This window comes from Mustela erminea, chromosome 5 (genome assembly GCF_009829155.1).
Source record: "Mustela erminea isolate mMusErm1 chromosome 5, mMusErm1.Pri, whole genome shotgun sequence".
NCBI lineage: Eukaryota > Metazoa > Chordata > Mammalia > Carnivora > Mustelidae > Mustela > Mustela erminea.
Genome location: NC_045618.1, coordinates 102,117,019 through 102,142,092, shown reverse-complemented (window position 1 = coordinate 102,142,092; position 25,074 = coordinate 102,117,019). Strand labels below are relative to the sequence as shown.

At 39.2% G+C, this 25,074-nt stretch overlaps 2 long non-coding RNA genes across 2 annotated transcripts; one reads left to right on the top strand and one right to left on the bottom strand.

The window, feature by feature from the left end:
• Nucleotides 1-831: 831 nt before the first annotated feature.
• On the bottom strand, nucleotides 832-16,351 carry LOC116590009. The gene is made up of 3 exons (XR_004285481.1): nucleotides 16,280-16,351; nucleotides 2,946-2,993; nucleotides 832-1,385 (listed from the first exon to the last, which is right to left on the bottom strand). It is a non-coding gene; the product is annotated as an uncharacterized LOC116590009 (long non-coding RNA).
• A 1,047-nt stretch (nucleotides 16,352-17,398) lies between these two features.
• On the top strand, nucleotides 17,399-24,643 carry LOC116591403. Its single transcript, XR_004285999.1, has 3 exons — nucleotides 17,399-17,599; nucleotides 22,356-22,596; nucleotides 24,515-24,643. It is a non-coding gene; the product is annotated as an uncharacterized LOC116591403 (long non-coding RNA).
• Nucleotides 24,644-25,074: the final 431 nt, after the last annotated feature.

The window sequence follows — 25,074 nt, the reverse complement described above, 5'->3', positions numbered from 1 at the left end:
TACAAAGCACAGTTATCGTGCTACCTACTGCCTCAGCCAACTTGGTAGTAGAACATGTTTAATAGCATGTAATGTGATGCAAATTTGGGGGGGGCAAAGAGAACAGAAAATGTAATGTGTCATCCAAGTGAAATTACTAGGGAATTCTGGGTTTGTAGGTTACCCAAATTGGATTTTGGCCAAGTGATTGAAGATCTCTAAGTGGGTAGAAAAAGTTGCTGGACTTTTTACTGACCAGGACAGATTAAGACTCCATGTTACAGCTCAGTTGAAAGCCAAACCTTCCAACAGTGGCCCCTGACACTAAAGCCGGCCCAGTCCTGGTTCAGAAGAAAGAGTGCCAACATGTTGAATCATCAAATTATTTCCTATTGCAGATATTTCTTGGATGTCTCCCATGCAGTTTCATCAAGGCAATGTTCCTATTTCATTTATAAGCATACAGCCCAAAGAGATGTCTACATGAATACTGAGAGAAGGCTTCAAAGGAAGACCCAAGAATATTTTTTAAGTTTCAAGGTGCTGAAGGCAATAAAGGAAAATACTAAGGTTTTAGGGTTGGAGTGCTGAAAACAACATAGCATGTTTCTTATAGATTGCTCTGGCTACATATACCATTTCTAGTGACTGTTGCCATGGTTCTTATACCCCGTATCTCTTTCTTATTTTAGAAAGCCGTTGTACTGTGTGCTAATGGAAACTCTGGCAGCACCAGCAATGAGAAAACTTCGTAAGTTTTGGTAACTTCTGAAAGTTTACATCTATTAGATCCTATCTGTCTTTCTAATTCCCGAGTGTATAAATAGCATAGAGCCTGAAGGTGGTAGGTACACATGCATGTTGTTAAGTTTCCCAATTCCTTTTATTACAACTTGGACGTGGTGCAGTCAAAAACCCTAAGCCCATTTTATGCAGTCCTTCCCTTCATGAGATGATATCCCTATGGAAGAGGATTTTGGAAGAGCGTCTTCTGCTTCGGGGTTTTAACTGCAGCAGCCAAAGGTCCACCTCAAATATCTATCTGCAGAAAGAATCTTCCAGTTGTCCAGGAATTTGCCTCTTTCTGTTGAACTATAACTACCTCCTCACAGCTAAGATTCTCAAAATCCTTTGTGTGTGGCTCTCCTCCCAAGTCTCAGACTGTTGTATTTCTCCGGGGTGTTTATATCTGCAGGGGACAGTGAAGGACTTCCTTATCGGTCACAGGGCATTGCCGTCATATTTTAATCGTCTTCAAGGTGTTTAAAGACTCCTGATGAGAATTTGGAAAACCTGGTTTCCAGTACTGAATGAAGGAAAACACATAACCTTTGTCCTTTGTCTCATTTCCGAATAAGTGATAAAGATCTCTCTCCCAAATAGTTCACAGTGGTAAGGACCAGCATCTGTAATATAATTGGAAAGTGTATACAAGCATGTGGAATTGTGCACATGAAAATACATCCAGGCAAATGCTAACAATCTAAAAAATCGTAGTTGAATCTTAGTATGGAGTTAAACTTATGGTCAACCAAAATTTACCTGCAAATGGCCATGTCATTCATATTCAAATTAAAAGAGCCTTTTAGTGCCACTCAAAACAATTAAGGGTATTGCTCTAAAAAGATAAACACTGTAATAGGTCTTTGAAGTAGGAACTGGTTCAGCTGCCTTTCTCCTCCACTGCAGTGCCTTCAAAATCATCAAAGCAATGTTCTTAAAGTGTGAATGTCTTACAAGTAGCTCCTAATGGATTCACCCTTCACTCTGTTTCTCACTAATCAGAGGTAACCTGACTTTTACATTCGTAATTATGCCTCTTTCAAAGAGCATTAAGGCTAATATTGGTCTTAAATGATCCTAAATGCATCTCTGCTTTTGACCTGGGCTGCTCTGACCACATACATCCTGATATTAGAGCAATCCCAAAGACAGTATGTCCCAAGGGCACTAGTCAGTAGGATTTTTTTTCCCAGGGTCACTTCCCTTTCTTTTCCCTTCACCACCTGCAGGATGTTCTCTAAGTGGTTGATTTCCTTAGACCCCTCCCAGAAGAAGTCAAAGTTTTTCAAAGGCTCATTCTTGTCTGAAAGAGTTATTTTCAAATTTAATGCACTTAAAACAAAAACAAAAACACAAAAACCAAGGCTTTATGGGCTATTGTTGAAAATGAAGACCCCCTAGGCCCCCAAATCCCCGATATTTTAATCCAGTTGGAGTGAGTGTGGGAATGTGCATTTTAAATGAGCAGGCTAACTTGTCCAGGTGTAGTTGATCTGCCTTTTGAAAAGTACTGCCCTATAGATTAACGTCCATTCTGGGCCCAAATAACTTTCCAGGCTTATCTCCCACATTAATTCCCAAATCCCATCCTTAATGTGTGCGTGCACACACGTACGCACACGCACACGCACACGTACACACACAGATACTAGGCCTTAGCGGATGATGTACAGCCTCACCTTTGTGCTCTTCTCCTTTTTCTCTCAGCTTTGACTGTTCGTCTCTATTCCCTGTCACATGAAGTCTACGGGTTCAAGGTCTTACCCACACACCAGCTCTGAAGCCAGTCCGAATACCTCAATTAGAATCCCCTTCTTAAAGTTTCTGGAGCACCCAGTTTAAATGTCATTTGACCCTTAGCAACATATTCCTTGCATTACATTTATTTTTTAGCCTGTCTGTGTTCATTATTAGACTATAAAATACTTGGTAAATATCATATCTCGTTTATCTTTTTAGTCCTAGCAGAGGGCTATGAATATAATAGTTGCAGAGTAAATGTTTATAAAAGTAAGCTTACTTTACTTAGGTCTACTAGATGTACTTAAGGTTACTTTGTGAAGATGTTTGCTGTCTTCCCTTGGAACATTAAAGCAGAAATCATCTCTGAGGTAGACATAATACACAACTCAACTAGCCAAAATTACAAGTTTCCATGTCTGCATTTCGAAAGGCCTGCTTACCTTGTTTTGACAACTTTGGGTTCCAGAATCTTACCTATAATAGACAATCTGTAAATACAAAAATATTTAGGATTGTTCTTTAATGAGGAATTGACAAAGATAACAAAATATTGACATAAAAATTAAATGATCCTTGGGGCGCCTGGGTGGCTCAGTTGAGCGTCTGACTCTTGCTCATGATCTCAGAGTTGTGGGATCAAGCCTTGCTTGCATCAGGCTCTGCACTCAGTGTGCAGAGTCTGCTTGGGATTCTTTCCCTCAGCCCCTCCCCATACTCACAAGCTCTCTCTAAATAAGTAAATAAAATCTTTTTCAAAAATTGAATGACCCAATAATTAGAAAACTTTTTATACTCATCAAATTGCAAAATATTAAAAGGAGTAATATTGTGTATTATTTGAGATGGGGAGCTGAGCACCCCCACATATGGTGGGAGCATAATCTAGAATAAGGGTCTTGGAGAACAATGATAGCTTCCATTGAAAAGTGAAGTGTAAGAATTCACTGACCCAGTCATTCTACCATTTTGTATCTTCCTCAAAGAAATGCACATACAAATATAGAGAAAAATGCACAAAAATATTCATTGCATCATTGACTGTAATAACAAAAATTCTATCAATAAGGGAAGGTGTAAACAAATATCGACATGGTCATGCTACAGGGCATTATGCAGTAATTAATTATGAGATGCATTATATAGACAGATATGAAGGACCTTTAATATATATTCCTGAGTTTAAAGCAAAAGTTGCTGTGCCTTATTGTAGGAGACTCTTTCTTTCTTTCTTTTTTTTAAGATTTTATTTATTTGACAGAGAGAGAGAGAGAGGGAGAGAGAGAGATCACAAGTAGGCAGAAAGGCAGGCAGAGGGAGAGGGGAAAGCAGGTTCCCTGCGGAGCCAGAGAGCCCGATGTGGGGCTCAATCCCAGGACCCTGGGCTCATGACCTGAGCCGAAGGCGGAGGCTTAACCCACTGAGCCGCCCAGGCACCCCGAGACTCTTTCTTTTTTGAAAGCTGATCCTGAAAGTCAGTAAGATGATATGTACATTTAATTGCAGTTGCAAATGCAAATCTTTTAAAAATGTAATTATATTCCTTTATTGTCTTCTTCTTTTATGCCTTTTTTATGTGTAAAAAGACACGGAGGAACATATCGATACACAGGAACATATCGCAAACTGGTGACATGGGTTCCCCCTCCTAGGGTGATGACTGAAATTGGCACAGTAAGTATAGGGAGATGGGGGACAGCCAAGAGACTCTTCCTTTACTTGTATTGTCTGAATGTAATTTAAATGAGCTTGTGTTCATTGCAGAAGTGTTTTACATAAATGACTTGTGCTGTGAAATGGCAATTACATTCTACTACATATTTTGTATGGTAGAAAACTATATTATATGGTTAGCTTATTATACAGACACTATATGGTTAGCATCAAGCTGTAGTTTCCAAAGGATGTGCAGAGGTTCCAATTCTAACTGCCAATTCCCTTTCACAAAAGACTGACACAGACGCTTAAGTAGCCTGTTGGAAACAGAAATTTGTTTGCCATGGTAGCGCTCAGTTTCTTCCTGTTTCATGGGTCCTCTTCACAATATCCGGGGGCATGTATGCTACACCTGCTCTGTGTTGTCATTCTCCTATCCCAGGACCAAGGACAAATTACAGAAGTCTTTACTCTCTTCATCTACATGAATATTAAGCAGGGGTCTCCAGAGAATTAAACCAAAAGCCTATATATAGATATATAGAAAGAGATTTATTATGAGTGATTGGCTTACATGATTCAGAAGTCTGAAAAGGCCACAATTCTGCTAGAAGTCCAAGAAAGCCAATGGTATCATTTCAGTCTAAACCCAAAGGCCTGAGAACCAAAGGAACCCATGGTATTAAGTCCTAATCTGATCCTGAAGGTCCTAGGACCAGGAGCACCAAGGTCTTAGGGCAGGAGAAGATGTATGTGTCAGCTCAAGCAGAGAACAAATTCTCCCTTCCCCTCTCTTTATTCTACTCAGGGCCTCACGTATTAGATGACACCCCTCTTCATTGGTACACTTCTTTAGTCAGCATACAGACTGAAATGCTGATCAATCTCACCCCGAAACACCCTCATAAACACACTGAGACATAATGTTTGACCAGTTCTGTGGGTTTTCCTTACCCTAGTCAAGCTGACACATATCACAACACAGCATTGCCCACCGCTTTGCCTATTAACCAGGTATGGCTGCAGAGCACCACAATCCTCTGTCTCTCACTAACATGAGCAGAAGGCACAGCTTCTGACTGGTATGTCCTCTGCATCCCAGGAGAGGGGAATAGCTTTACTTCCCTATTCCTGTAAAGGTCACTGTGCGTGGGGGCTCACGCCAAAATGGATTTTGTTCCTACCCCTCAAAAGAAACCAAGAAATGAAGATATTTCTTATTTTTGTGAGACTGACACTTTTATCATTTTGGAAAGCCCTCCCTAGGAAAACGAATGAAAGGTTACAAGTAAAAATTGCGAGGGTCCCCCACCCACGGCCAAGATCCTTAGAAGTGACATGTTAAGTGTACAGTCCTCAGTCTTAAGCTTCATTAGCCTCTGGGTAAATCCCCTCTGCTTGAGGCACCATACAAGCACATATGCGCCTGGGGTGGTGTAAACATGCCACATCTACCATCACGTGACTCACAGAGCACTCTGTCTCATTTAGTAAACGTGAATGACCTGGGATGATGGGGATTAGGAAACTCCCTAAGAACAGTGGTAAATCGGGGTATATGAACACACATCATGCCCTAAATTGCCCATGTACACCCTTTAGGTCATGGATCAAGGAAACTAAATCCTTTTATGATACTAAAAGAAAAAAGAGTGAAACACACAATGCCTTTCAAGGACCCACAAATTTTATGTATACAAATAGTTCCCATTTTCTGATAAAACTGATTCAAACGAAGGAGTTCTATTATTTGTAAGAATTTATTGATACAAACTTTGTATTTGGTAAGTTACCTGTAGAAAAGGAAATTGTTTCCCTTAACAACTATGGTGTGATTACTAGAGTTCGCACCATTGCCAGTGCCTCATGCTTTTGGAGATCACACACCGACATTCCCTGAAAAATGCACAGACTATAGAAATAGTACTTTGGATTTGCCCTTCTAGGCAACCAACTTGAGCCACAGTAACCTGAGCAACATGTGCCCACAGTGACCACTGGCTGAATACAAACAGGTCCTTTAGGTGACACACCTCAAAATATTCATAAGCTCTAGCTTATGAATAAGGTCTAGCTGACCAGTAGGCTAGTTTCAACCCAGCACAGGTACCCAAAAAAAGAGAATTCCATATGTTCCCATACTTCCTAACCTTACTCTACACCACCCCACCCCACCCCACCTCTTGGCAGTGTCTGCTTTGCTGTCATGTCCACTGCTTCCTTGAGGTATATCCAATCAACTTCTATCTCCTTTGACCTGGCTTGAGTGAATCCTTTCACTTCCCCTGCCACCAGCCTCCACCTGATCGAGGCATCCTCCATGACCACATTCAGTGGAAGCCTGATCCAACATGTAACAGGACAGTGTTTTTCCCTGTTCCTCCATTCTGCCTTCCTCAATGTTAGCTTCCCTAGAAAACTCTAGGATTTCCCCTTGAGATTTAAAAAACAAAAACAAAAAAATCCTGCTAAGTCCTAGGACTCACATTCTCATCACAGCACACTGAATAACATCCACAGAAGTCCTCGGACTCAATCTCTTTGGCCCACATTGTCACGTGCCTGACCACATACTATCCCAGTCACAGAGGAGCAGATAAGATAAGGTGACTGGCTTAAGGAATCAGCTTATCCTTTGGGCTCAGGGTAGGATGACAATTCTCATGGATGAGAACAGGGTGGAAATAAGTTCCTTAAAAGGAAAATTTTGGTGCCGTTGGCAGGAAAGGAGAAGAAAAGAGGCTGGGCTAGACCAGTATTGGCACCAAAAAATGTCTACTACACCTGCTAAGTGTTAGTCCTAGATAGGTATGAGAACCCGAAACTTTAATACAGCATCTGTTCATGAGCATTCAGCTAAAAATAACAAAGTTGTTAGTCCCTCATTCTTCTTCCAGTCAGTCCCTGGACGAGAGGAAATTTTTGACCATTATTTGCAATTTAGAAAATCTTACTAAGAAATGTCATATTTAATTGCTATGTATACGGATTTTCTCCTCTATGAGAAGACCATGGCGACCTAATGACCGTAGAATCGAAAATCTTCTCACAAAGGAAAGACAATTTATGCAAGAGGAAAATGGACACCAAAACAATGATTGAGATAATAGACCTTAATGTTCTTACCACTCCTTTATAGAGATTTCTAAGTCAGTCTGACTGTTTACACCCATGCCTGCCTTCATCGTATGTATCTTCTGAATTTTCTTATATAAATACTTTTTATCCTTTTATCAAGATTTATTGAATTGCCAAAACCACATTTGGAATTGCTCAGACATTGTGAAGAATTGAAATGTGTTCAGCCTTAACACATCTGAGTTCAAGATTGTTATGTTCTTTGCCAATAACGTACCCCAAATCTGAAACCAAGGTAGAATATTGTGTCATGTATCAGGGAACCAGGTATCAGTCTGAATTTTCACCATACTTAACAGCAATGGCAAAAAAAAAAAAAAAAAAAGTTTAAACATGAACTAAAAATAAAAAAGTGAAAGGAATTACTTTTTCATAGGTTCACAAAATTCTTACTTGGAATATTCTTTGTGGTGGTGGTTGGTTTGCCACACGAACTGCTGTTCACCTTGTATTTAAGTGAAAAGGTAAAAATGTGTTGGAATGGGACAGAAAAAAATTGAGTTCTAGTCTAAGCTAGACTCTGTGACTTTGGGCAAGTCACTTTACATCTCTGGGCTGCACAGTGTACAGCTTGGCAGACGTATCTTTAGAGGTTCCCGATCCTGAACTTATTAGAATTTTGTGAACTGAACATACTAAGTAGGGAGCTCAGTTCACCTAAATATCTAAAATGGAACATTACCATCCATTTCCCTCCTAGGAAATTGATATCAGGTAAAAGAGATAGAAGTTTGTAAGACAATTCTGGGTTTCACAAACAAATTTCCACGTACCTCTTTAATTTGCGATTACCTTAAGCAAGCAATTCCCTTTACACTTTTATTCAAACATAACAAGCTGTGTTTGAAAATGCCGGTATACACCATTTATTACGCTCTCCAACCCAAACACGAAAACATTTGTACTTATGTTATGACTTCACCTGGTGGCTTTCATTTTCCCCAACATAAAGACAGGGTGAAGCAAAGTAATAGAAAAATAGAAAACATCTTTGTCGGAAAATGAGATTGCAGCTGTGTAACTGGAGCACACAACCATAAATCAGAATGTCAAATCCAAAACACATGACTGTTTGCAAGTTCTCCATGTGCGCTCTAATGTGATTACAGCCTGGTTGCTATTATGATTTAAAACAAAGTCTTTCATGCTAGAAACAAAATGCGGAATGTGAGCTGCCTGGGGGAGAGAGCTGCAAGCGAACTAGCGAACTAGGGACATACCCCTTGCTGTCAGAGAGGTGGGCTACAGTATTTCAAGTGCTGGTTTGTCAGGTGTGAGAGAGCAAGAGGATACAAGAGGAACCTTGGCAGAGGTCTTAACATGAGGGACAAATTAGCCAGCAGTGTTCAGCTCAGCTTGACAATCTGAAATTAGCTGCTCTCTTCCCTCCCCCCCCAATCTTTTTTTTTTTCTCCTGAGCAGAATCCTGAAGCCAAATACGAAGATTACAGAAGTCATTCTTTCCTGCCTATCACATAAACAAATGGCCCAGCTGTTATTGCTAAGATTCCAGTTTTAAACTTGGACTTTCTTGTATAAACTTCAATGTAATGGTATTTAAAGTGTCATAGGCAATAAGCATCTAATCCTACTCAATAAATTGTAGGCTCATTGCATGAACTCCTAGAGCTGTTAAAGACAGCTGTGCTTTTTTTGTAATTTAAGTCATTTCCAAATTGGGCAAGTCTCCAGGTGTATTTTCAGACAAACAATGTGTACTAGAAAAGTGATGTTCTGAGTCTTTCAGCAATGGAATAAACACAAGAGAGTAAAAGCTGAGATGTAAGACGGTACAAACATTCCCGATCACCCCAGGAGGGCAGGCACCAAGGTAGGGGAGCTGGGAAACTGGTTCTTATTTCCTTGGTCTATTAGAATATGAGCCAGAACCTTTTCCCCCAAGGACCTTCTTAGATCCCAACTACTTTTGTAACTGCTTGTTGGGCCAGTGCCCTAAATGGGTACCAGGATGGACAATAAGAATTTAGTATTTCTCAAAATAGAATCATCAACTCCCAGAGCAATGACATAACCCTGAAATAGAAAAAACTCCTCCCATAGCTGATATTTAAAGGTTTCAGGAGAAAACGGTTTCCACCCTGTGATGTCATTGAAATAAATCATCATGAGACCAAAGAATAAGAAGGCATTTTAAGAGGTCATTTCATCCAGAGTACTGTCTCTTAAGAGGACCCACAATAAAGGCATTTAAAGAAGATTAATTGGTAATTATTTTAGATTCAAATCATCATTAAGCATTAAATGAATCCTCTTCTAGGACTTAAGAGCTCTGAGTGGGCCGGGCAGGGAGCATGCTTTTCTGTATCTACCCCAAGTTGAGTATTCTACAATCAACTGATGGACCTAAGTAGGGGAATGACCAAGTTCTTTACCTTGCTTTAATGATAGAGAGTGGTCCTCAGAGAGGCCATCATCACAAATGTCTACCTCCTGGATCTGATTCCAGAGCAGGGGAATATTGTTACTGTTTCACTTTGGTGGTTGTGTTATCACCAGGATTTGTTACGCGCCAATAGGATATTCTTACCTACATTTGTTCTGCTCTCTTGTAAGGTACTGTGCGTTATCTTTTGGGCTAACCACATATGATGTCTACCTCACTGTCAGCAATGTAGAGAAAACAGAGAGAAGCTCAGGGAAAACATAAATTACAGATCTAGAGCCCACAATGCAGTTCCCCTGAGTCCTTCTGTGGTGGGTTGAACTTCATCATTGACAAACTAGGTCTGAAATGAATCAACACCTCTTTCAGTTACTGGAAAATAACACAAGCTCACAGGTGGAGAGAATTTCAGGCAATGACTCGGGATTACTTTTGGCCTAGGTAGACAGCTAGACAGCTACAACTAGTCCCCAAACTCTTAGAAATGATCTTCTGGATCCCTGCCCCAGCACAACCCCCAAAATGACAGTTCTACGTGCAAAGAAAATTCCTACTGAAACTTGTAAGTCTAGGCTTAATAATTAGAACTTCCCTTCATGCAGGGATCCTGATGGTATTCCTACCGCCCCCCTTTGAGAAAGACATGTCACCTCAGCGGAAAATTTCACCTCAGGCAAAAGCAATGGCCCACCGAGCGCAACCTCTTAGCCTTGTTCAGTTTTGAGGGGAAACACAAAGATCTAACCAAAAAATGTATACATTAAAGATTTAACCAAAAAAATGTCTAGAAACAACTAATCTCTCGGTGTCACTTCAAACAAGTATAGCATACCAGACACATGGTATTTATCAAACAATTTAGTCTCTCAGCTAGCCAACCTATTGGGTCCCATTTCTGTCACTTTAAAAGTCTCTAAAAGCCTACAAAAATACTGTCAAAATGACAAAAATGATAGTATTCAGAATTGTGTTCCTAAAGCAATTTACCCAATACCACAGGTAGCATTTCTCAATATGTGCATAATTAAAATGCTCTTTAATTTTCATGAAAGTATCTTGAAAGAAAGGACAAGCCCTATAGAATGGAATGGTGGGTAGATTTTTTTAAGCTAAAAGCCAGAGAATGAAATTATTGAAACCATCTTCTGTTCTACTTTAATTTTCACCAGCTTTTTGCTAGTTTACTTTAACAAGTAATGTTTGATTGAATTCAGGCCTGCTTTTGTTTACAAAATGAACCAGAGCCAGCAAGTCGTGGCCTGGTTAATTTGCACATCCACTGCCTTGGTCTCCTCCCCTTTAAACAAAAATCTGGAGTTTGTGATTTATTGTTGATTTGGTTAGTTCAAATCATTTTGATGGCTAAAATCTACCTTCTGCCCCATCCTTGAGATTCTCACCCAAAGTACCCTATCTACAACTCCTATACAAGGCAGAAATGACCCCACCACAAAAAAATGCAAAACACATCTTCTTAACTTCAGATGCCAACAAAAGAAACTGAGAATAAAAATTCACAGATGGAAGAAGGGAGAAAGCAGTATCCATAAATCAGTAGCTTTAGAAACCAAACTGTTCCATTCAGAAGAAAAATGTCAGGAGAGCAAAGCAAAGTGGTCATTATTGATGACAGGTCTCTTTGAGTCTTTGAGAGTCATCATTATATGCCAGTCAGGTAAACCAGTGGCCCTCAAATCCAGCAGAACATCAGAATCATCACAAAAGCCCTATTCCTACGTCTCTTCCTCTAGAAATTCTGACTTTAAAAGTCCATGATAGAATTTATATGTTCAAAAAGTACCTCCAGGAGCACCTGGGTGGCTCAGTGGATTAAAGCCTCTGCCTTCAGCTCAGGTCATGATCCCAGGGTCCTGGGATCGAGCCCCACATCGGGCTCTCTGTTTAGCAGGAAGCCTGCTTCCTCCTCTTTCTCTCTGCCTGCCTCTCTGCCTACTTGTGATCTCTGTCAAATAAATAAATAAAATTTAAAAAAAAAAAAAAGTACCTCCTAATGGTTCTGGAAGCTTGGAAACAGGGTATAGTCTTTATGCATGTTTAATGTCGCCTTGCCCAGTCAGTCTCACCTACTCCTCTGCTTGAATTCTCTACTCCAGATCTGAAAGTCTCTTCTTGCTCTAGGCTGTGAAACTGGTGTATTGTTCCTCATATAGTCGGGTGAGAGTAAATATGTAGAGAGAATAATGCCATGCTTCCTTTGTCACTCATGTACAAAATCCACACCCACACACTACTGTTGGGGTGTGCTCCCCAAGATCACTATCTAATGTTAAAAATGATTTCTCACGACTATGAACTCTGAGAAACAAACTTAAGGTTTTGGAGGTGAGGAGGGTGTGGGGTTGGGTGAGCCTGGTGGTGGGTATTAAGGAGGGCACGTATTGCATGGAGCACTGGGTGTGGTACATAAACAATGAATCTTGGAACACTGAAAAAAAATCAAATTAAATTAAAAAGATACTTTTTAAGATACTTTTTTTTATGTTGAAAATGTAATTTTAATAGATAATTCTTCATATTACATAGGAGCACAATAAAATACACCACATTCTGAAGAAACTCCAGAAGTTATGAGAATCAAGAGTGGGGGAAATTCAGACGGGCTACAATATCCATTACCTTAAATTTCAAGAGACAAAGGTTCCAACCCAGGGGGTGAGGGGGGTCCATCCATAACATTCCATTTCCATTCAAACTTCCATTTTCTTAACAGCAAGGCAAAGCTCATTCCCAATCTCCTTTACCTCCATGAGATATGCTGCCTTTCTTCTAATCCATCTACTTTCCTTCATATTGCTCATTTAAAAGTAATCTCATCTGAAATAAAAAGGGAATTCCCCTAATACTACAAGTATTGAGGGAATGACTATTAGCTCTTAGAGGGAAGGAAACATACCCATTTTGCTTACCTCTGTATCTCCTACACATTGCCTAGCTTTTGGCGCATGGCAAATGTTCAGTAAATACCCAATGAAGGGTGCCTGGGTTGCTCTGTCAGTTAAGCGTCTGCCTTTGACTCAGGACATGATCCCAGGGATCTGGGATCAAGTCCCCTATCTGGCTCCCTGCTCCACAGAGAGTTTGCTTCTCCCTCTGGCCCTCCTCCCACTCATTCTCTCAATCTCTCTCTCTCAAATAAATAACATCTTGAAAAAAAAAGTTTTAACTAAATATTTATTGAAAATACAAATGAGGTCCAAGATTAAAGTTTTCCCTAGAGACTACTTAAATAATCTATAATTTTTCAGACAGCACCATCTGGAATGTTAAAATCCTAGAGGTGGAAGGGCTGATAAGGATACTGAGTTCATGTGAAGTTATGGTTTTTCTGAGGTCAACAGCACATGCATGGCAACTCTCAGATTAGCAGAGTCCAGTGTTTGTTGTTATTTTCATGGTTCTGTTTTGTTTTTTAGTACTCATCTATGAAATAATTAACAATGCTTCCCACATCATAGGATAGAAGGTGGTAAAATGTAATGAGAAGATACCTAAAAATGCTTACGTGTTCCTGATGCATTGCAAGCACTTAATAAATCTAAGCTTTTGTTATTTTATCATATCATCTTCCCTTTCCAAGTCTAATATCTATGCCTAATATCTAAATCTTCCATAATCTGCCTCAATTTTGTCAATCCAGTTGAGTTTCCCATTATTGCTCTTATAATGCAATTCTGACACTAACTATCCAGAGATAGGTCAAATTTCACAGGTGGAGGGCACAGTCCTCTACAAGATTCCTCCCATTTCAGACTCTAGTCATAAACTCTGGAGTTCTCAGGCTACCTGCACTTCTGACCAACTAGCTACAAGCTTGGGTGTTCCCACTACCCTCTCAGGTTTAATAATTCACTAGTGTGACTCATAGAACTTAGGAAAGGACTAGACTTATGATTATGGTTTCACCTATAAGATGCAAATTAGTACCAACCAACTGAAAAGACACATAGGGTGGAGTCTAGGAGGGTCCCAAATGCAAAGCTTCCATTTCCTCAGGACCTGTCACTCTCCCAGCACATCGATGTGTATCACCAACCAGGAAGCTTACTCAAGCCCCAGGTGTCCGTAGCTTTTGTTGGGGTTTCATTGTATAGGTACCACTGACTGAATCATTAGCCATGTGACTGGGTTCAATTTCCAGTACTCCTCCCCTCCCCAAAGGTCAGGCTGATACCACATGTGTCAAGCCTCAGTGCTCTCTATCACATGGTTGGTCCTCCCAGATTAGCTAGCCCCACCCTGAGTCATCTCCTTAGCATAAACTCGGGCATAGAACTGGGTTCCAGGTTCCACTACAAATAACAAAGGCACTCATCCCTCAGGAAATTCCAGGGATTTAGAGGTTACCTTCCAGGGACCAAATTCTTTATTAGATGACAGGTCTCTACTCTAATGTGACTGGTTTTTTCATTGTCCTCAGATCATGATCAATTAATTCTAGGTCCTTCTGTTGAACAAATCTTAGTTCTTTGTTTTTGTTACACTCATCATACTCATAATTACTTTTTTTTGTCTTCCTCATTAGACTGTAAGATCTGTAAGGGCAGCCATCATGTCTGTCTTACTCATTACACTTGGCCAATTCCTTACATTTTTCCAAGGACATAGTTAATATACTTAAATTTTGGTTGGCTGGTGAACTCCATCTTCATGTCTTTATTCACAAGTATGGAAAGAACATTTGCAAACCTGAAGTTAGCACCAGGGCCACTGAGGTTGCAGTAAGAGCAGATACAAATTGCAAAATAGGATAAACAAGGAAATCTACCAGCCATTGAAAAAAACATTCAAAGGAGATTTGAAAAATACACCACTTCATATTCTATTGTGGCTACAAGAGAAGCTATGAAAAATATGAGACAACAAGCACAGAAATAAGAGAATTTCTTTATTTTTTACCCTGAAGGTTCTGATGACGGTTATAGCGGAGGAGAGATGTTAATTGATTTTCTTCTTTACTCAACTTCTCATTGTATTTCATTCATCTTTAGTAAGCAATTATCCTCTAAGTAAGCAAAATGTTTCAAGCTTACTTTCCCCTGAAAGAGTAATGTGGTAATGGTATCTGCAGGCAGAATTCTATCGCAATTGCCATACAAAGATCCTTTTCCCTAGCCATACCATCACCAAAAAAGATCTTTTTAAAGTGGAATTTGCAGTTTTAATTTGTAATGGAAAGTACAACCATCCTACTAGTTCAGTCAATAAAAGTAAGACTGAAAGTGAGCCTCTGAATATTTTAATCCACCCTCTTATAATAAACATTAGTAGAATTGAAGTGAATTGAAATCTGTTCCCTCAGTTTCATTGGTCTAAGTCTTGCTTCTCAACAATTGCTGGTTGTAAACTCAATGGTAGGAAGTATCTCTTATGGAATGGAAGGCTTATGGAATATCATAGCTGGAAGCAATCTGTATGAGCAGAAAGCAGACAGCCACTGAGGATAAGTAACTTGCTCAATTTTCCATACCAAGTCAACAGCAGAGATCTCCCATCTCCTGACTCCCTACTCTATATTTCTTCTCTATCATACTATACTAATATTTCTTTTCTATGCTTCAAAGTTTATGACAATGCTCAGCACACAATAAATGCTTAGCAAACTATGCTGATTTTGATTTCTTAAAGAGTAACACATTTGTGTAACACATTCTCAGGCACGATTCTCATTAATTACATACTTTCCTCTCATATATTTAGTCCTACTTTTGTACCCACACAGATTACACATGGCCATTCACACAGAGCCAACCTGCTGAAAACCTGGTATGTCTGTATTTCATCTGTCATCCTTCTTCAATCTCTTCCCTATGTATGCACTTAAAGGTAAAAGTACAGCTCCACACAGCATATCTTTTATGGCTTATCACTACCCCATCTCAGAAGGTAGACTTGTTCTGGTTCCAGTTTTCAAAGCAATCAATAGTGTTGTAAATGGTTTGGAAACTTGACTTGTGGGGGTTGGGGGAAACTCACATTACTCAAGGACATTCAAATTTTTTCCTTGGTCTCACTAGTCTCCAAAAGATTATATCTAGCAATTACTCTGTTCATTTGCCTTTTAAACCAGAATGACTGACATACCTTGGTCCCTAAAATGTGCATTAAATAAATGTAAATAAGACATGTGATTTGAATTTTTCACATTAAATTATAATGCAATGTGTTTTAAAATCCAAATTCCACATTTGAAGTAACTTTGAATAGTGTTTAAATTTAGGTGGCTAATGAATGAATATTGGAATTCACTCAGGAGTCAGTAGACACATTTGGAAAAGACAAATCATATCAGATCTTTCCTGCTTGAAGTCTTTCATTGGTTTCCCACTGTAATTAGAATAAATCAAACTCACTTAACAGTAGACTTCATGTGCCATATGACCTTGTTCTACTTTTTCCTCCAGCCTCATTCCTCTTGAAACTTCTTTTCATTCATCATCAGCCAGTGACCTTCATTTAGTTTCCTCTGATTTTAGCTTTTTCAGAGCCTTTGCATATGCTGTCCCTTTTGCTTAAAATATTCATAGTCCTCCCATGACTCTCCCCTCCCATAAATCATACCTCCTCGTGTCCATGCCCTTTTGGAATTAGACTTTGCTGCTCCTCCCATCGAGTGGTGGAGGCCATTTTTTTCTCCTCTAAATCTGGATAGACTGTACTAATACAATGCAATGGACCCAACATTCTGGAACTTCTGAAACCAGGTCTTAAGTGGTGTCATAGCCTCCAATTTTGTTTTTAGAATCATGTTGCTATGTAAAGAGGTTCAAGTTTCTTGCTGAAGAAAGAAGACACCTGCAGAGAGAGATCTCCTGGAGAATATGTAGGAAGAGATGCCCTATAAAGAAAAACCAAGATATCTTCGTTGACAGCCAGCATCAAGACTCAGACTGTCTTGGGTTCTTCAGCCCCATGCCTGGCACCGTATAGAGCAAAAGGATCATCCTAGCTGAACCCCGCCAAATTCCTGACTTACAAAATTGGAAGCTATAAATGGTTATTGCCATTTCAAATTTATCTGATTTTAAAAGTTTTACTCACAGTAAAATTTTTTGTTTGTTTGTTTGTTTAAAATTCTATGGACTTCAGTACATACATAGATTCTTGCAACCAGCATACAAATGAACTCAGCATAATTCTAACATCCTGAAGTATTTCCTAGTACTGTCCCTCAGTAGTCCTAATTCCATGCCTACCAAACCCTAGCATTACTGATCTGGTCTCTGAACCTATAGTTTTGCTTTCATCGGAGTATCACATAGATGAAATCATATAGTATTCAATATAGTATTCAACACCGGTTTCTTTCAATTAGCTTAACACATTTAAGATTCATTTATGTTGTATGTATCAGCAGGATATTACTTATTGTTGCCGAGTAGTACCCCACTGCATGAATTTAGCACACATTCAAGTATTTTGAGATTGTTTCCCATTTGGGGTGATTTTGAATAATGATATTTGAGGCATTTGTGTGGAAGTTTCTGTTTGAAAATAAATTTTAATTTCTTTGGGATAAATAGCTAGCAATGGGATTGCTAAGTGATGTTTAACTTGTAAGAAATTGCCAGAATGACCATACCATCTTGCATTCCCACCAGCAATACACGAGACTTTCACTTGCTCAAACTCCTTGTCAGCACTTGCTATTTTCAGTATTTTTAAAGTATTTTATTTATTTATTTTACAGATAGAGAGCACAGGCAGAGGGAGCAGCAGCCAGAAGGGGAGGAAAAACAGGCTTCCCACTGAGCAGGAAGCCCAAAGCTGGACACAATTGCAAGACCCTGGCATCACCACCTGAGCTGAAGGCAGATGCTTGACTGACTGAGGCACCCAGGTGCCCTATTTTCAGTATTTTTATTTTGGTCATTCTAACAGGTATGTAACAGAAACTCTTTGTTATTTTATTTTGCATTTCTCTAATGACTAATAATGCTAAGCCTATTTCATGTACTTTTGTGCCATCTGCATATCTGCAAATTAGCTCAATCCATTTGCCTCCACTTTTATTGAATTATTTTTTATTGTCGAGTTTTGCAAACTCATCACATTTTTTGTATACTTGTATGCAAAGGGCTGAATAATACATACTGGCAAGCAATTTAAAAGGCAATTTAAAAACTAACAAAATTTTTCTCACTTGCTGAGTGTTGCTGGGGAAAGGGAGTATGTGGAGAGGATGCTGGGTAATGGACACTGGGGAGGGATGTGATATGGTGAGTGCTGTGAAGTGTGTAAGCCTGACGATTCACAAAACTGTACTCCTGGGGCAAATAATACATTATATGTTAATAAAAATAATTAATAAGAAAAATTTTTTTTCTCACTTGAAGTTAAGTTACTTTCTCTCCTGTTTGATCACTAGTGGAAGTAAGTATTGGACAGTGGCTAGCATACAGATAGATATAGATATATATAATATAAAATCTTAATATATTTTAAAGCATATTTAAAATATATATAAAATATATATGTATATATGAGCTATCTATATACAGGAGCTAGATAGATATTTATCATTGTGCTTCCTGACTTCCAGATATTTCCGCACATTCTTTCTAAATATTTCCACACATTCTTTGCCAATTCTTCAAATTCTTTTATTTTCTTATATTCATGAGATTTTAATGTCCTTGCTTAAAGAATTGAGCCCCCCATTGTTCCTTCTTCATCTTTATGCTTGATCCTGGCTACCCTAGAAAAGTGTTCTACCTTCTAAACTCCATTGTTCCTGGGAATCCTTCTGGTCCCTGCTCTCAGACCCTGTTTAACTTCATTTTGCCTGCAGTTCTCTGATGTGATTCATGGCTTTAAATCTAGTTTTTGTTTTTTCATTCATTACCCCTGGACTAGATGTTTTGGAACTTCCCTTACATCCTGGGCCCACCCCAGCGCTCATCTCAGACTTTGATTCTAATTCCCCTTTAATTAGAGCCCTTAAAGTGCAGAAAAACCACACCCACTCCAATACCAGTCCCTGCTCGTAGAATTTCAACTAGGGCCCAGTCCCTGCTTGCCTGTGAAGAAAGGTCTCACACCTCACTTGTTCGAAACATAACATGAAACTCAACAGTGTGGGACCATCATGGAATAATTCATGTAATCATTACATTACAATTTAATCCATCGTGGAAAAGATCTCTGATTTTATCTATTATTGGAATGAAATTTTTCTGCTTTCCTAAAGGAGTATATGAAATATCATTTATCTTTTTTTCTGGAATCATTTTAACATCAATTATCCACTGGGCTCTTATAGAATGAGAACTCTAGATCTTAGTAAATGGGGAAAGACCATTTCTCTCCTAAAGAGGCCAAGATTGCTGTAGTTTTTCTGTTTTATTGGTGGGGGTAGTATTTGTTTGAATTCTTTTTTCCTTACTTATTGTAGTTTTGCTATTTTCTCCTTTTCTAATGCAGCTTTTCCTTTTCTCTTGAAGGAAGTATCTTTTTTGGATATTGCTTCTAGTTTTCTCTAAACATTATTTAGGAAGAAAAACACCTGTGATTCACTTAACACCTCTTATTCTTTCTTTTGACTTCTCACACATATCTATGGATTTCATTTTTGCAATGATTATGAAATTAGTTTTACACATTATAAATTAATTAAAATAAAAAATTTATACAAATTTAAAATAGTACTTATGTCATGAAAGAGTTGTGAATATTAAACACATGAAACATGTTGGAACATGCTGCACACCTAGGAAGACCTCAGGAAACATTAGCTGTTGTGGCTTTTGTTTTATGGCTGGTGCCAGAGATGGTTTGATGCGCATTTGCAGCTGCTGTTAGACATCTCTTCTTGGATATTCTACTGGTGCCTCAAATTGCAGACTTGAATTCACTGTTTTCTCTACCTCCCCCCAAACTTATTATTATTCTTCCTGTGTTTTTAAATTCTGCCCATAACACCATTTCACTATCACATTTTTTAAAGATTTTATTTATTTATTTGCCAAAGAGAGATTGAGGGAGAGCACAAGCAGGGGGAGAAGCAGGCTCCCCACAGAGCAAGGAGCCCCATGCGGGATTCGATGCCAGGACCTTGGGATCATGACCTGAGCCAAAGGCAGATGCTTAACTGACTGAGCCACTCAGGTGTTCCACAGACTTGAATTTTTAAAAACACCTTTGATTTTTCTCTCTTCTTGTGTCTCCCAACCTGAACAATTCCTAAGTCCTTTTTATTCTATTTCATGAAATTTCTTAAGACTTTACTTTTCTTTCTGTACCCTTGTTCAGAATCTTATTACTGCTCATCTGGACTAAGGCCATAATCTCTGGACTAAAGCAATAGTCCAATAACTGCCTTTGGTTTCCAGCCTCCTAAAGAACATGTCCGATAATGTCTCTCTCCTAGTCTGAACTTTTATTGACTCCCCAGTGTGTTCTGGTTTAAGCCTTTCCACTCCCTGGCCCCAGTCAACCACTGCAATCTGCCTCAGCAATCTCTTCATGCTTTGTACCCTCCAGGCAAATTATTTAAATTATACTAAAATAAAAATAGTAGTATTCTAATTGAAGGTCTATGACTTTTTTCTTTCTATATTTAAATCAAGAGATGTATGAGTGGGCTTTGATCACCTCTATCTGGACTTCTAAGTGGTCTCCTTTGTTGACTTTTAACAGATTCTTGGCCTTATTCTGGATGGATGAGATTGTCAAATAGCTAAGTTCATTATAGGTGAAGTTTCCTGCCATTAAAAAAAAAGTATCACGTACACACACACATACACTTGCACACACCACAAACACATAATAAGGAACACTTTGGTATTTTAACAACATTAATTCTCTACCTCAAATGCAGTAGATACCAGAGAAATACTTTTCCATTTCCCTTTACATTGGACATATTTGCAACTTGAGAACAAGAGCCAGTGTTGGTTTTCAGACAGAATCCATTTAATTAATCATACTATTTGAACAGCTGGGGAAGCCATGTATTTATGTAAGAGCTTAACATTCTTTCAAAAATTGTCAAGTATGAATCAAAATAATATTATTTCACTTTTTAATGATACACTATTTATCTTTAGATTTTATTCACACTTAACTTTATAAATCAATAGTTCCAGTCTCTAAGACACATTGTTACCTATGTTTAAAGGCTTTTTAAAAGCACTATCATATGCATAGGGCTAAGCTTCTATTTACCACAGGGACTCGTTTTGGAAGTGTGAGACTTTCAAAGTTTTGTTTCCAAATTTGACAGGCACTGGGTAGAGTAGAGAAGAAATAGCTTGATAATATTGTGTTTTCCCCTTGGTAGTCACCAACAGAAAGGTAAACTTTTCTTATTAAAAAAAGGTAGCTTTTCTCGTTCGATGCAACAATATGAACTCTACATGCACAAACGTGGGTAGAAGACATAATAAAATTGGACTGTTGCTTTAAATCTCTCAAGAACACAATTTTATTTTTTAAAATTTTTTTTAAAGTTTTATATATTTATTGTAGAGATGAGGGTGATTGCAGAGGGAGAAGGAGAGAATCCTACCCAGACTCCATGCTGTGCACAGAGCCCTAGGTGGGGCTTGATCTCACTGCCCTGAGATCATGACCTGAGCCAAAACCAAGAGTCAGTTGCTTAACCAGCTCCCCAAGAACACAATTTTGAAGAAAAATATTAATTAAAATGTGAAATAGTAGCAAAAATATGTAGGAAAACTTCATAAAACTAGTTTTAATACTGGATTCTAGCTTCTGTTCTTAAAGGTAAGGCTAATTTGAAGGAGAAACTTTGGATTCTGGCCAAGATAATCTGATAAAAAACTTTAGGGATATGCGCAATTATTTAAAGGGAAGTCACTTATTGCTAGCAGTCCTTCAGGGCCAGCCAGAGTGGTCGGGGTCCCGGAGAGTCACTCTGAGGGCCTTGGAACTGTGTTTTAATTCAAAAATTTGTAAAGGGACAAAAGCTCCCTAAGACTAAATGAGAGGATAAAGAGAATGATAGGCAACTGGAACACAGCATGGTCAATTTTAATTTTCCATTTTGAGTTCTATCATTACAGGACAGAATTGTTTATGGTTAGCAATTTGCATAGCTAATGGCATAGGATTTTGACAGTTGGGATTCCAGTGGAGCCTAGGCATATCTCCCCAAGGCATAAAATAGGAAAGTGGCTGCTGCAGGCTGGTGCTCAGAGAAACTCTAGACTTTTTTACACACTAAATCAGCCTTGAAAGTCTTGATGAGGCATTAACTAAGGTCCACATACCCACATACCTCCCCACATACCTTTCAGGCTGCCTTTGTCTTTTTATGCTGTCTGTACTTCTTCTCCCCTTTAATTTGAATGCCCTTCTCTGTGCAGGAAAAGAGCAGAGTGTGTGTTATTGTGTTCTCTGTTCTAAAACATCATAGGGTGGTCCTGGGTCCTACCACTGTCTGAGACTGCACTGAGGACTGGACCAGAGAAACTTATCTCAGAAGACTAAAAGTCAGTCTTCACCCTCTAGAAATTTAATAATACAAGAGAGGAGATGCAAATACACCCAAACGTAAGGACTTCAGGAAAAAACATTGAATTTATATATGAAATTGTCAGAGGCAGCTCAGTGAACCTTAATGTTATTCATTTTTTCACTTTTTCGTTCATTCCTTCTTTCATTCATTCTACAGACATTTATTGGATATTGCTACATGTTCCTAGGCACTGGAGACAGAAAAGCGAACAAGACTCAACCCTGCCTCTGCCCTTGTGGAGCTCTCAAAATAGTGGAGTAGAAAGACAATCAAATAAGACATAAGTACAAAATTGATACCGGAATGTGAAGAGCATGATAATATGAGGACCCACCATAATAGACACGACACAGTCATGCAGGGAAGACTTTCATGAGGAGACAGACACTGAGCAGAAGTAAGTTGTGTGATGGTCAGGGAATGCTTTTCCATGTAGGAGGAGGGAGCATGGTAAGAGGCACTGAGAAAAAGCCAGTGTGTCAGGCATGGAGAAAGTATGGGGAGATATGCTGGGAACTGAGCCGTGATGGGGAGAACTCAGACTCTGCACAACTGCAGGCCTCATTGATGAGTTTTGTTTTGAGTAGAAAGCAAGAGTAGCAAATACTTCGAAATGATTACCCGGAAGCACCATTTCCACTCCGGACGGAAGCAAGATAGACCTGCATAGTCTAGAATCCAATATGGTTGGGTATTGCAAAGTCACACCCACTCTCTCAGTGTACATTAATTGCTAGGGACAGCAATATTAAGAGATGGCTTCTTGAAAAGGGGCCAAACCACCACTTGGTTAAAACAGGGAAGTTTTGACTAGCTCCACTAATAAATAATGAACCCAATATCCTTTGCCTGGCCTTCACTCTTTCACATAAATTCAATATGTTAATGCATCTGTAACAAATTAACTGTCTCTTAAAAGTCCCTTAAAAGTCTCCAAATCTTTTAAAATTTAGAGTGCCTATGGAAAACAAATAAGCAAAATCCTTGACCTTTTCTCTATTCATAAGTAAGATCAATGGACGATGCCAAGAACCGAGAAACCTTTTTATTCCCAGATTTTTTAAAGAACTTACTTTTATGAACCCAAAGTGAAATTGGAAATCTCTTTCAAAAGACTAGCTTGCTTGGTTAGCTTTTGATAATGAAGTCAAGAGAGTACTAATATATACCAGTCGCATTGCAGAATAACCTAATCTCCAAAACGCACACTGACATTTGACATATGTAGCCTAGACAGCCCTGGGAATCGAAGAGGAGCAATTTAAAGTTGTTTATTCTTACATAATGGAAAAGGAGGGAGGGGAAGAATTTCTATTTCCCATTAGTCTGTGTCACATGTCCTTTCTCTATTGCTGGTGAGTATTTTCTATAATAACCCATTAACCCGATCTGTAGCAAGCAGTAAAATACCTGAGAGCATGCCTAGAAATCCAAACAGAATCTTGGAATAGAGAGATAACAAGAGGAGAGTCTTTTGTAAGCATGTTTAAAATAACATTTCATTTCATTTATTTTATTTTATTTTACTTTGGGGGAAAAAAAGGAAAGAATGGGGAAGGAAATGCTATTACAGGGCTACCACAAGGAGTCAGCAATTTCTGAGTTTTTCAATTAAGTTGCCAATTTTCAGGCTATTACACTGCTCCCTGAATCAAAAGGATTAACAATTTTCCTCTTAGCAATTAGAAAGGTAGAATTTTACCATGGAAGCACATGGGGGAAGACCGTACAAGAAGTTAGAATTAACTAAATCTCTACCGAGGACCACCCAAGAGGAGCTAAATGAGGGGTTACTTTCAAGTGGGGCTGGGATCAAAGATTGAGGGAGATTAGAACCAATAGGAGGTTAAAGAAAAACATCTGGTCCTTTGCAGTAATCACCAATAGCGAGGTGGATCTTCCTCGGGGGGCGGGGGTGGGGGGGGGAGAGCAGCAGATCTGACCACCGACCCAACAATGGGCCACAGAGTGCTGATTCCATGGGGGCGGACATCTCTGTTGTTCTGCGTGAAAGACTCCCAAACCAGAAAAACTGACAGGGACCGTTCTTCATCAGGAGAAATGCAAATGTACAAGTCAGCCCGGTGGGGGGGGGGGGACTTAAAAGATGCTCCCCCCGCCTCACATCGGGCAACATAGGCATGCTACATATTGAGTATAACCCCTTGGCAGCCTTCCTCTAATGAAGCCCATCTCTCTGAGTGGTACAGGTGGACCCTGACCTTTTCAGAAAACAGCTGAGAACTGAGGCTATCGGGAAAAGAGGGGATGCACATTCACACTGATTTTAATAACCTTGTCACCTTGTCTTACAGAGTAAACGTCCATTTCTGCTGAGGCAAGAGATGTTAAAGTCCTGGGCAGAAAATGGAAATATTCCCAAGAAATCAGGAAGAGGGGATGTTTCAATATTTTCCTAATAAAAGAAGTCTTTGACAAGAAGAGTACTTTATTTTAGAATGTTCTTGCTTTTTGTAGTTTGAGCCTTTTAAAAGAAGAGCCTGCTTTCACATGGTTTCTATACAGAGTGTAATTCTACCTTATTCCCTTTTCTTCAGACGATCCTGAAGAATTAATCACCTAAAGGGATGATTAATAGAAAACAGCCCCTGAAGTGGCAACTTTAAACATGCCAGTTTTATCTGTTATCTCTGCATATCACATTTCCTTAGAAGAATTCCAAGGAAGAATTTTTTTAAAGGATCAGAGCAAACGTGTTTGCCTGACTCCTCTATCTAACAGGAAGGCGGCTGGGACGAGATCCCGTGTGCACTTGGCCACTGGGTCGTGGAGGGCAGCAGGCTGTTTCCTTAGTCAGGCCACAAAGAAGAGAGGGCACACACTTTCTGGGCACTGTCTCTCTGCATGCTTTCAT